This window comes from Aotus nancymaae, unplaced genomic scaffold (assembly GCF_030222135.1).
Source record: "Aotus nancymaae isolate 86718 unplaced genomic scaffold, 86718_ANA_hifiasm-v0.15.2.pri h1tg000040l, whole genome shotgun sequence".
NCBI classification, from domain to species: Eukaryota; Metazoa; Chordata; class Mammalia; order Primates; family Aotidae; genus Aotus; species Aotus nancymaae.
In genome coordinates, this window is record NW_026988454.1 from 44,605,164 (window position 1) to 44,616,492 (window position 11,329).

Sequence of the window (11,329 nt, forward strand, 5' to 3'; positions counted from 1 at the left end):
GCAATAAGTAGCATTTTTAAAGTTTGGTATAGGCTGGGCATGCTGGCTCACGCCTGTAATCCTAGCACTTTGAGAGGCTGAGGCAGATGGATCACCTGAGGCCAGGAGTTCGAGACCAGCCTGACCTATCTTTTTAAAAATAATAATAATAATAAAAATAAAAAGTTTGGTATAAATGGTATTTTATTGTATTTATCCTTTGGCAATTTGTTTTTATCTCATTATTATGCTTGTGACATTCTTGTTCATTTTTACTTCTCTATAATATTCCACGTTCTAAATACTTCATTGATCCATTTTCCTGTTGATGTATATTTAAGTGGTTTGTGTTTTTTTGTTGTTGTTGCTGTTGTTATTGTTATTACAAATAATGCTAACCCGGATATTTTATGCACGATTATTACTACATATTTTTGAGAGCTTGCTTTTAAGTATATCCCTAGCATGAAACTGCTAAGCAACAGCAAGTTTAATCTTCAATTTGACATTGTAGAACTGACCCAATGTAGTTATTTGCACTTATTTGGTTATTTTGAAATTTATAGGTAACTCTAATAGTAAGAGAAAGGTGAAGCCTATTTGCCTTCTTCCCTCATAATTTTGTTATCTAATGAGATTAACAATAAAAGCAAGCTTCATAGAGTTTATTCAGCAAGCAAGTCCAGAAATAGTCATATTACCTATACTATTAGCCTAATGAAGTTCCACCTTTTTCCTTTTGGAGTAAAACTCATTGCCTAAGAGTCATTTAAGGCAGATATGACAAGAATTCAGCTTATCTTCAAAGAATCTAGAGAAACAGAATAGTCTGTTAGGGGTCTGTACACAAGTTCAAGTGGTGTCCTAGGCTAGGCACCACCAAAGAGCAGCTGAGTTTATTAAGTGTCAGGCCTCCATGTGCAAGCCCGGACCCAGAAAGTCTAAAGTCCTGCCTGCCTCGGCTGATTACCCGCCACTCCCCTGTCTGCGTTTGCCGTTAACTTTGATCACCCAGCAGAGCTTCCCCTGGACATTAAGCTTCTAAACCCACCCTGCCATCTTAACTGTTATTATGATAATGTGAATACTCCTCACCCCACCCTGCCATCTTAATTACTTTTACGCCTTACCCTACCCGCCATTGTAACTGAACTTATGATAATATATACTCCTTGCCCCTATCCCCACCACTGTAAGTGATCTTACTCCATAACACCTCTGCCCCCTCCCCCAAAGATTTGCCCCAACCTATAAAACCAACTCCAATCCCACTGCACTTCACTAATGCCCTTTTCGGCCTTAACCCACCTGCACCCAGGTGAATAAATAGCTATGTTGCTCACACAAAGCCTGTTTGTGGCGGCGGCGGGGCGGGGAGGTCACTTCATTTAAAGCGTGTGTTTTAACATTAAGCAGATTCCTCCACTGCATTAATGCTAGAAGGAGGGTGCCTGCTCAATTTAGCCAATCCATTTATAATATGGGAGAGTATTGCCATCATGAATGGAAAAAATGTATTCAAATAGATACTTCTCTGTGTGTGTGTGTGTGTGTGTGTGGTGTGGTGTGTGTATAAATAAGGTACAGTTTGCCCTTAAATCTTTCTACCCGCATAAATCAGTGGGTCTCATTTAAGGACTGTTTCCCATTCTCTTCACTTTTACTCCCCTTTTTTCTACCAATATGTGGTTAACATTCATTCAAAACTGTTTGCAAAGTAGCAGTGTCAATATGTAAACAGGATATGGTTTATGAATTTGCCAAAGCACCAATAAACAGAGGCAAATTAAGATGAGTTTTACAGTGGACATAATAAAATTCATTTATTTGAACATAATCTAAAATAAACCACAATAAATAATTGTAACATGCTCTGATTTTACAATGGAAGTAGCAATTTAACTGTTAATAATGTCCCTAAATGTCACTCAGATTTTAAGATCATTTATTTTTATTTCAAGAGGAAAGTAAACTGAATATAAATATTCACTGCCCTAAAGATGCAGACATTTTCTCCACAATAATCCTACAAGTATTTCTAGTGCTGGGACTCATTTTCCAAGTCACTTAAAACCATATTTGCTTTTCACTGCTTTTAAATTTTCCTACATGGTGCAAACTTGTTTTCTTAGAACCTCTGTCCATCAAGAATATATGAATATCGAATATTTCTAAATAACTAAAATAGTATAATTGGATTGTTTGTAATACAAAGGATAAATGCTTAAGGGGATGGATACCTCATTTTCTGTAATGTGATTATCACACATCACACACCTGTATCAAAATATCTCACATATCCCATAAATGTATACACTTACTATGTATTCATGAAAATTAAAAATTAAAAAAAAATGAATACACAATCTAGTCATTTGAAAATACCACTTTAAATGTAATTGCAGGCATGATGATTTCTAAATGATGTGACTATTTCATAACAAATTTTTGCTTTGTTCCAGTATTCTCACTTTTTTTTTTTTTTTTTTAAAGATGGGGTTTCACCATGTTGGTCAGGCTGGTCTTGAACTCCTGACCTCAGGTGATCCGCCCGCCTTGGCCTCCAAAGTGCTTGGATTACAGGCGTAAGCCACCACACTCGGCCAGCATTCTCACTTTTAAAACATAATAATTTATTTGTTGAAACCTAAAAAGTAAAAATTTTAAAAGGAAGTTTACCTAAATTAGCTCTCTGGAAATCAGGATAATTTGGTTTCATTATGATGCAATGTTACATCTAAAAGTCACTTTAATACATGAAGTCAAGCCAGTCACAAGAGTGATGAGTTCCATTCTCCTCAATCTAAGGTTGCTCATTTTATTACTTAACAAAGATTCTCTCCTTTGACCAAAACTTTAGTAAGGCTCCTCTGATTCCTCTGCTGGACTAGACCAACACTGAGCTTCCATCTTTGTTCTTGCAGGGTCCAGTTTGAGTAAGAATCCTGCTAAGTCCACTTAGGGAGAACGCCCCACCTTTGTTGTCTTACTACCCTTGATATCCTATCACACTAGTCTGCCTTCAGCAATAATCCTATCAAGTTGTCCTAGCCAGAAACCTCTTACCTTTGATGTTTTTCTTCCTAGTAATTTTCTATGTACTCATCCCCATCCTGCTCCTTAGTTATAAATCTGCACTCAGCCTTGTCGAAGTTAGGACTGAATCCACTCTCTCTCCCTCACTGCAGGATTCCATTGTAATGATCCCTATACCTATCACGAGGTCCTATCTTGGATAATGTCTGCCTTAACATCTTTAACAAGTGTCATGATGAGTTTATTTTCTTTTTTCTTTAACAGTCTTCTCCAGTATACCAATGTATTGGGATATACAATCTTCTCTTCCCTTGAATCCCCCAGAACCTCCCACCCTCTCCTCCATTTCTACTTTGATTCTCTTTCTTAGCCTGAAAGCAAAAAACAGCTTGAGCCATTAAAAAGTCCTAAAAACAATCCCATTAAATAAAAGACTCATTTTTATCCTCTTGGAATACTGTGACAAAGAAAATGCCACCACTGTAATATAGGATGTATCTTTGAAAAAATATTCATAGCTTTTAATTCATTTCAACAATTATTTACTAGGTGCCAGGCACTGGACTAGGACCCAGGCCTTGTGCTAGTACAGCAGTTGCAATAAGTATAACGTGTGAAATTCTCATCCTTAAAAGTTAGCAATGCCAAAGACTTACAGAATTAAGAAAGTGAGGCAATACAAGTGAGCCCTGTGATGTTTCAGCATGGTCCTAATGAGACCTTGGTATTTTCCAAAGAGTAGACAGTGCATGTAAACAGTGGTAACCTCTCTTTACATATGAGATGTAAACAATTGGACCTCAGTTAACACATAAGATTTTAACTAAAAGTTACCATGTTAAGTTCTCACTCATAAATGGGTATTGAACAACGAGAACACATGGACACAGGGAGGGGAACATCACACACTGGGGTCTGTTGGCGGGTGAGAGGCTAGGGAAAGGGCAGCAGCGGGTGGGGAGATTGGGGAGGGATAGAATTTGTGGGGTTCGCTCCCATGTGAGGCCCCTCGGAATTGGGCCTCGCCATATGGTGAGCTTGAGCCCGGACACAGTTTCTCGTTGGAGGCAGTCGAGATCGGGGAAAGTTAAACTGAGATCAAAGGATATCTAAAAGCAACTTTGCTAGACGATAAGATGATACCTATGTGGTCTGAGAAGACATTGTGTTTATTTTCTGTTTCTGCTTTTTATGACTTTGTCTACCCATTTGCTGGGTCCTGTGCTTGTTCTTGTGACTGCTGTTTGCACAGTTAACAGGCTTACTGCCTCTCTGGTGCCTTGCATAGATAGTTAACTTTTTAACTTTAGCCTTCACTGCTGTTTGCACAGTTAACAGGCTTACTGCCTCTCTGGTGCCTTGCATAGATAGTTAACTTTTTAACTTTAGCTTTCCCCAACCTGATAATGAGACCTGTCTGGATGACTTGATTGTATCGGATTATGTACCTGATTTTACTATTGTGTTATCTGCTACCTAAGCTTGTATCCCAGGACTTTCTGCTCCCTTTGATGTATGAGATATTGGTGTCTGTTCCTGCAAACGAAGTAGGACAAAGATATGTATACTAACTGTGTGCAAAAATAAATTTATCACTTAAGCAAAAGCTTACTTGACCCTCCGGACCTCTCTATGCTTTCTCTCTTTTCTTCCAGCGCACTCCCCTATTGAGGTTGGAACCCTCTTGCTGGCCAAGAGTCCCCGGCAGACGTGCCGGCCGACCGGGAGCCCAGATCTGGCGACCACGACGTGGGACTTGAATACAGGGGACAACAGTGATGCTAATTCGAAGTGAGACCGCGGTAGTAAGTTTGAAAGTGTATGTTCTTTACTTAAGGTTGTTTTGGTATAATCTTGTAAATATTTTCTATAATTTTCATTAAGTTTGTCTTTGAAGGTTATTAAAGTTCATCCGGAGTAAAATGGGGCAGCTCGAATCGAAGGAGCACAAGTTGTTTGTACATTTATTACAGTCTATGATAAAGTCTCAGGGTCATGATGTAAAGTTAAAGATGATAGAGGAATTTTTGCACATAGTTAGAGAAATTTGTCCTTGGGTACCTGAAGGTGGTGTATTGGATGAACCCACTTGGCATGTCATTGGGGAAAAAATTGAACAATTTTGCCTTTATAACAAAGAGTTACCTCAATCTAATGTTTTGCTTTCGGTTTGGCCTAAACTCCGGGGTTGTGTTTGCCCTTCTCTGACCCTTCCCCCTCTGCACCGCCCTATACTTCTACCACATCTATTCCACATCCCACTTCTGCTTTGTCTCCTGCAACTTTGCATTCGTATACACAGCAGGAAGATGTGGCTGATCAACATTCTCTTAGTTCCCACTGTGAATGTCAGCATACAGATGATTTGTCTCCCTTAACAGAAGTTGTTGTTCAAAAGCCTGTGACTACTGAGTCTGCCACACAATGGGTCCCTGGTCCGGTAACTTTTACTTTGCCCCCTGAACTCGCTCAGCAGTTTCAGGATTTACTCTCTCTGTGCTCACGCGCATTGACTAACCGACCACAGTTTTATCCTGTGCAGGTACAACAACCCACGGCATCGAGTGGCTCCATGCCTGTGGCTTTACGGTCTACTACCACTGCTCCCATTTCTCCCTTGACTCACGCGTTAATGTCTTTACATAGAGGTTTTTCTGATTATGGTAACAGGTTTCCTGCTCTCTTTCCTGTTATTGAGGTGGTTGATAATCAAGGTAATCCAATTAGAAATTATGAGTCCATTTCACCAAAAACGTTAAAAGAGTTAAAAGAGGCAGTTGCTCAATATGGCCCCACAGCTCCGTATACTATTTCTTTAATAGAAAATTTAACTATTTCAGCCCTGCCCCCCACAGACTGGGGACGTTTAACAAAAGCTTGTCTGTCAGGAGGTGATTATTTTTTATGGAGGGCTAATTATGAAGATGCTGCATATGAGCAAGCAGAAAGAAATCATCCGGATAACATTCCTATAAGCCTAGATATGCTACTTGGTAAAGGAATGTATGAGCCTCTAGCTGCTCAAGCCACATTACCGACAGAGGCTTTTGCTCAAATTAATACCTTGGCCACTCGTGCCTGGCAACAATTGCCATCCACGGGAGTAAAAACAGAGGAACTTTCCAAAATTCGTCAGGGACCTGATGAGCCATATCAAGACTTTGTATCCCAGCTCCTACAGGCAGTCGGTCGACAGGTCCAGGATTCTGAGGCAGGCACTCTACTCGTGAAGCAACTTGCATATGAAAATGCCAATGCTGCTTGCCAGGCAGCCATTAGGCCCTGGCGGAAAAAGGGTAATTTGGTTGATTATATTCGCCTTTGTGCAGATATAGGGCCCTCATATCAGCAGGGATTAGCTATGGCTGCTGCCCAGGCTGGAATGACAGTAGCAGCATTTATAAAACAAAAATTTAATAATAAAAATAAGACTGGAGTAAAATATTATAGATGTGGAGGTATGAGACATGTTGCAAAGGTTTGTCAGGCTGCCGTCCCTGTACCTAGTAACCAGGCAATGGCACAGACAGGTGGAATAAAGCCTCGCCAACCTGGGGAATGTCCTCGATGTCATAGAGGCAGTCATTGGGCAAAGGAATGTCGATCTAAACGAGATACCCAGGGTAATCCTTTAATTAACAAGTCGGGAAACGGCCAGAGGGGGCAGCCCCGACCCCCTCTCAACTTCGGGGCACCGATTCTTCAGGAATCTCCTCAAACTGCAGCTTCCCAAATTCCCACTGCAAATCCATTTCTCAGCTCTTTCAGGCAACCCCGAACAGTGCAGGACTTGACCTCTGTCCCTCCTCCAGACAAGTATTAACACCAGAATTAGGTCCTCAAGCGCTGCCTACTGGTGTGTATGGCCCATTGCCTCCAGGATATTTTGGACTTCTCTTGGGTAGGAGTAGTTGGACTATGAAAGGTTTGCATGTCCTTCCCGGAGTAATTGATTCGGATTATACAGGAGAAATTAAAATTATGACTTGGGCACCAAAAGGAATTTCTACTATAACACCCAACCAACCTATAGCTCAACTTTTGCTTATTCCAGAATTGACTTCTGTTGGTCAGACTTTATCATCTTCCCCCAGAAATGAAAAGTGTTTTGGATCCTCTAATCAAGCATATTGGGTTCAATCGATTTCTAATTCTCGCCCTGAAATGTGTTTGTGGATTAATGAAAAAATGTTTAAAGGATTATTGGATACCGGTGCTAATGTGTCTATTATTGCTTCTAAGCATTGGCCAGTTCATTGGCCATGTACTCCTACTGTAACTTCCTTACAAGGCATTGGCATGAGCAGTAACCCAGAACAATCTGCCAATCTGTTACATTGGAGAGATCAAGAAGGCCATGAGGGGTATTTTCGTCCTTATGTTCTCCCTGGCATTCCTCTTAATTTGTGGGGATGAGATACATTAGAAGCCATGGGAGCCAAGTTGGTTACTGACAATGTGGCTTTGCGAATAATGTCTAAGCAAGGGTATTTACCAGGAAAAGGATTGGGAAAAAGTTTACAGGGAATTACAGAGCCTCTAGACTTGTCTCAAAAAACTGACCATTCTGGTTTGGGATATTTTACTTAGGGGCCATTGTTTCTCCCAATACTCATGCTGATGCTATCACTTGGAAATCTGACCTCCCAGTGTGGGTAGAACAGTGGCCCTTATCACAAGAAAAAATTGCAGCTGCCCATGAGTTGGTTCAGGAACAACTCGAGGCGGGCCATATCAGACCCACCCGTAGCCCTTGGAATTCTCCTATCTTTGTCATTAAGAAAAAATCAGGAAAATGGAGACTTTTGCAAGATCTAAGAAAGGTTAATGATACAATGGAAATTATGGGCCCCTTACAGCCTGGTTTGCCATCTCCAGTGACTATTCCTCAAAAATGGTTGTTAATAATTGTTGATTTGAAAGATTGCTTCTTTACCATCCCTTTGGCACCTCAAGATTGCAAACGTTTTGCTTTCAGTATTCCCTCAGTTAACTATGAACAGCCTTATGACAGATATGAATGGGTGGTTTTGCCCCAAGGAATGGCAAACAGCCCTACCTTGTGTCAAAACTTTGTAGCTAAAGCTATTTTTCCTGCTCAACAGCACTTTTCAGATGTAATAATTCTTCACTATATGGATATTTTACTTGCAGCAGCTTCTGAATCTCGTCTGCATGCTGCGTTTGCTTATCTGCAACAATGTCTAAATCAAGCAAATTTGGTTATTGCTCCAGAAAAGATTCAAACAACGACTCCTTATCATTATTTAGGCCGAATTATTGAGTCTCAACAAGTTTCTTTTGACATGCCTAAATTGCGCACCTCTCATTTAACTTCATTGAATGATTTTCAAAAATTTCTTGGTGACCTTAATTGGATTAGACCTAGTCTTAAGCTTACTACTGGTCAATTAAAGCCTCTCTTTGATATCTTAAAAGGCCCTTCTAACCCTACTTCACCAAGACAATTGACTGAGGAGGCCAGACAGGCCTTACAGCTTGTACATAGAGCTCTTGCAGATCAAAAATTAACTAGGACACAATTACATACTCCTTGGTGTTTCTGTGTTCTCCGTACAACCTACACTCCCACTGGTGTTTTTTGGCAACAAGGTATACTTGAGTGGCTTCATCTCCCAGCTAGCAGAGGAAAGGTAGTTTCTCCCTATTATGATCTTGTGGCAACCTTAGTTGCCAAAGGCAGAGTACGGGCATTAGCTTTATTTGGAATTGAACCTCCTGAAATTGTTGTTCCATATACCGGACCCCAACAGCAGTGGTTATGGCAATTTTCCGATAATTGGCAACTTGCTTTTGCAGGATTCCCTGGAAAAATTGGCTGTCATCTTCCACCTGATAAATTACTTCATTTTTATTCTCAGGCTACACTTATCTTTCCTCAAAAATGTGTTAAAGCCCCTCTGCTACATGCGTGTTTAGCCTTTACGGATGGCTCTTCTTCTGGTATTGCTGCTGGCACTGTAAACAAGCAACCTTTTTCTTTTCAGACCAAAGAAACGTCTGCTCAACGGGTTGAACTTTTAGCTGTACAACATGTCCTTTCACATTGGGACTGTCCTTTAAACATCTACTCTGACAGTCAATACGTGGTTCGACTCATTCAAGATTTAGAAACTGCCTCCTTGTGTGCTTCTGATACTTCTTCTATCATTCACCTTTTACTTCCATTGCAACAAACTCTACGGCAAAGAATTCAGCCTTTATAGGACATATTCGTGCTCATGCTCCCTTACCAGGTCCACTAACTGAAGGTAATCAATTTGCTGATCAATTAACTCAAGTTGTTTTTCCAGTTCTTACACCTATACAACAGGCTGAAGCTTCTCATGCCCTACATCATCAAAATGCTCGGAGTCTTCGTTTACAATATAAACTCACCCGTGAGCAAGCTCGTCAAATTGTTAAACAATGCCCTGCCTGTCTTCCACACTTACCTAACCCTTCTCACTTTGGTGTTAATCCTCGAGGTCTGCAAAGTGGCCACATATATCAAATGGATGTTACTCATTTCTCTCCTTTTGGTAAACTTCAGTATATTCATGTAACAATTGATACCTTTTCTCATTTCCTTGTGGCATCAGCTCACACCGGTGAAGCTTCAAAAGATGTCATTGCTCACTGCTTACTTGTTTTTTCTATTATAGGATCACCCAAAATTTTAAAGACTGATAATGGACCTGCCTATAGCAGTAAAAGTTTTTCTTCCTTTTGCTCTCAATTTCAAATTCAACACCGTACAGGTATTCCTTATAACCCACAGGGACAAGGCATTGTGGAACGTGCACATGCTGTCCTTAAACTTACTCTTCAAAAACTAAAAGAGGGGGAATCCGGTCAGGAACTGCATAAAACACCGCATAATTGGCTTAGACATGCTCTTTATGTTTTAAATTTTTTAACTCTTGATTCTGAAGGACGCTCTAAAGCTGATAGGTTTTGGCATCCAAAGTCGACAGCTCATCCTGAAGTCTTATGGAAGGATGTGTTAACTAACAAGTGGAATGGACCTGATCCCGTCCTAATATGGGGACGAGGACATGTTTGTGTTTTCCCTAGATCTGCGGAAAGCCCGTTGTGGGTACCGGAGCGGTTGGTGAAACATGGACCACCTGTCGATGGGAAAAACTGGAACCTTAATCCCGAGCTTCAGACAGCTGCATCTAACACCACCACCTCCACCTCTTTGGCGCTGCTGAAGGAAAGCGTCGCCAGACACAGAACACCCAATGTCTTCCCTTGCCTACCTGGGGCCAGATGAAGCGTCTTTGCATTAAAGCAGCCCAAATTGTGAACTCACAGGGAATTTCAAAAACTCTGGCTGTAATGTTCATAGCCATGTTGTCTATTTTGACCTACAAATCATTCATGAACAGGCTTGTGTAGCCTCTCCTTATGTTATTCTATTTGGGAGTATATCTATAGATGAGGAAAGTGGACATTATTTTATAACTTGTCCCAACTGTGTTCTTACTAACTGTATTGATTCAACTGTATTTCCTACTCCTGTTATTATGATTGTACATCAACCTCCCTATATCATGCTTCCTGTTAATATCTCTGGTTATTGGTATGATGAAAGAGGACTTCAAGTACTGCATCAAATGAGAGAATTAATGATTAGACCTAAACGTTTTATAGGAATTTTAATTGCCAGCATTCTAGCTATTGTAACTATTGTTGCATCAGCTGCCACAGCGGCAGTAGGCCTTGCTCGTCGTGTCCAAACAGCAACTTACGTAAACCATCTTGCTAAGAATATTTCTGTTTCTATGGGCACTCAAATGGATATTGATAAAAAATTAGAAGCGAAGTTAAATGCCCTGGAACAGTGAGTATTCTAGGTGATAAGGTTTATAATATGCAAAACCGCATGGCATTGCGATGTCATGTAAACTTTAAGTATATATGTGTAACCAATACTCCTTACAATGACACTGAGTGGCAGTGGCCTTTAATTAAGGCACATTTACAAGGCATTTGGACTCATAATAATTTGTCTTTAGATGTCATAAGACTACAACATCAAATTCATGCTATTGACATCTCTCGTAAAGAATTGCCATTTGATGATTCAATTGCTCGTGATATAGTAGATACTCTGTCTTCTTGGACTCGTGGGTTTCATATCCCTTCTTTTTCGTCTCTAATTGGCATAGGAGTGTGTGTACTCCTTTTAATTATCCTTCTACCAGTTCTCTTTCGCTTTGTGTTCTCCTCCCTCCAACAGCTGCAACTCAAAATATTTGAATTGCGTCTAAAGAATAAAGAAGGGAGAGCTGTGGGGTTTGCTCCC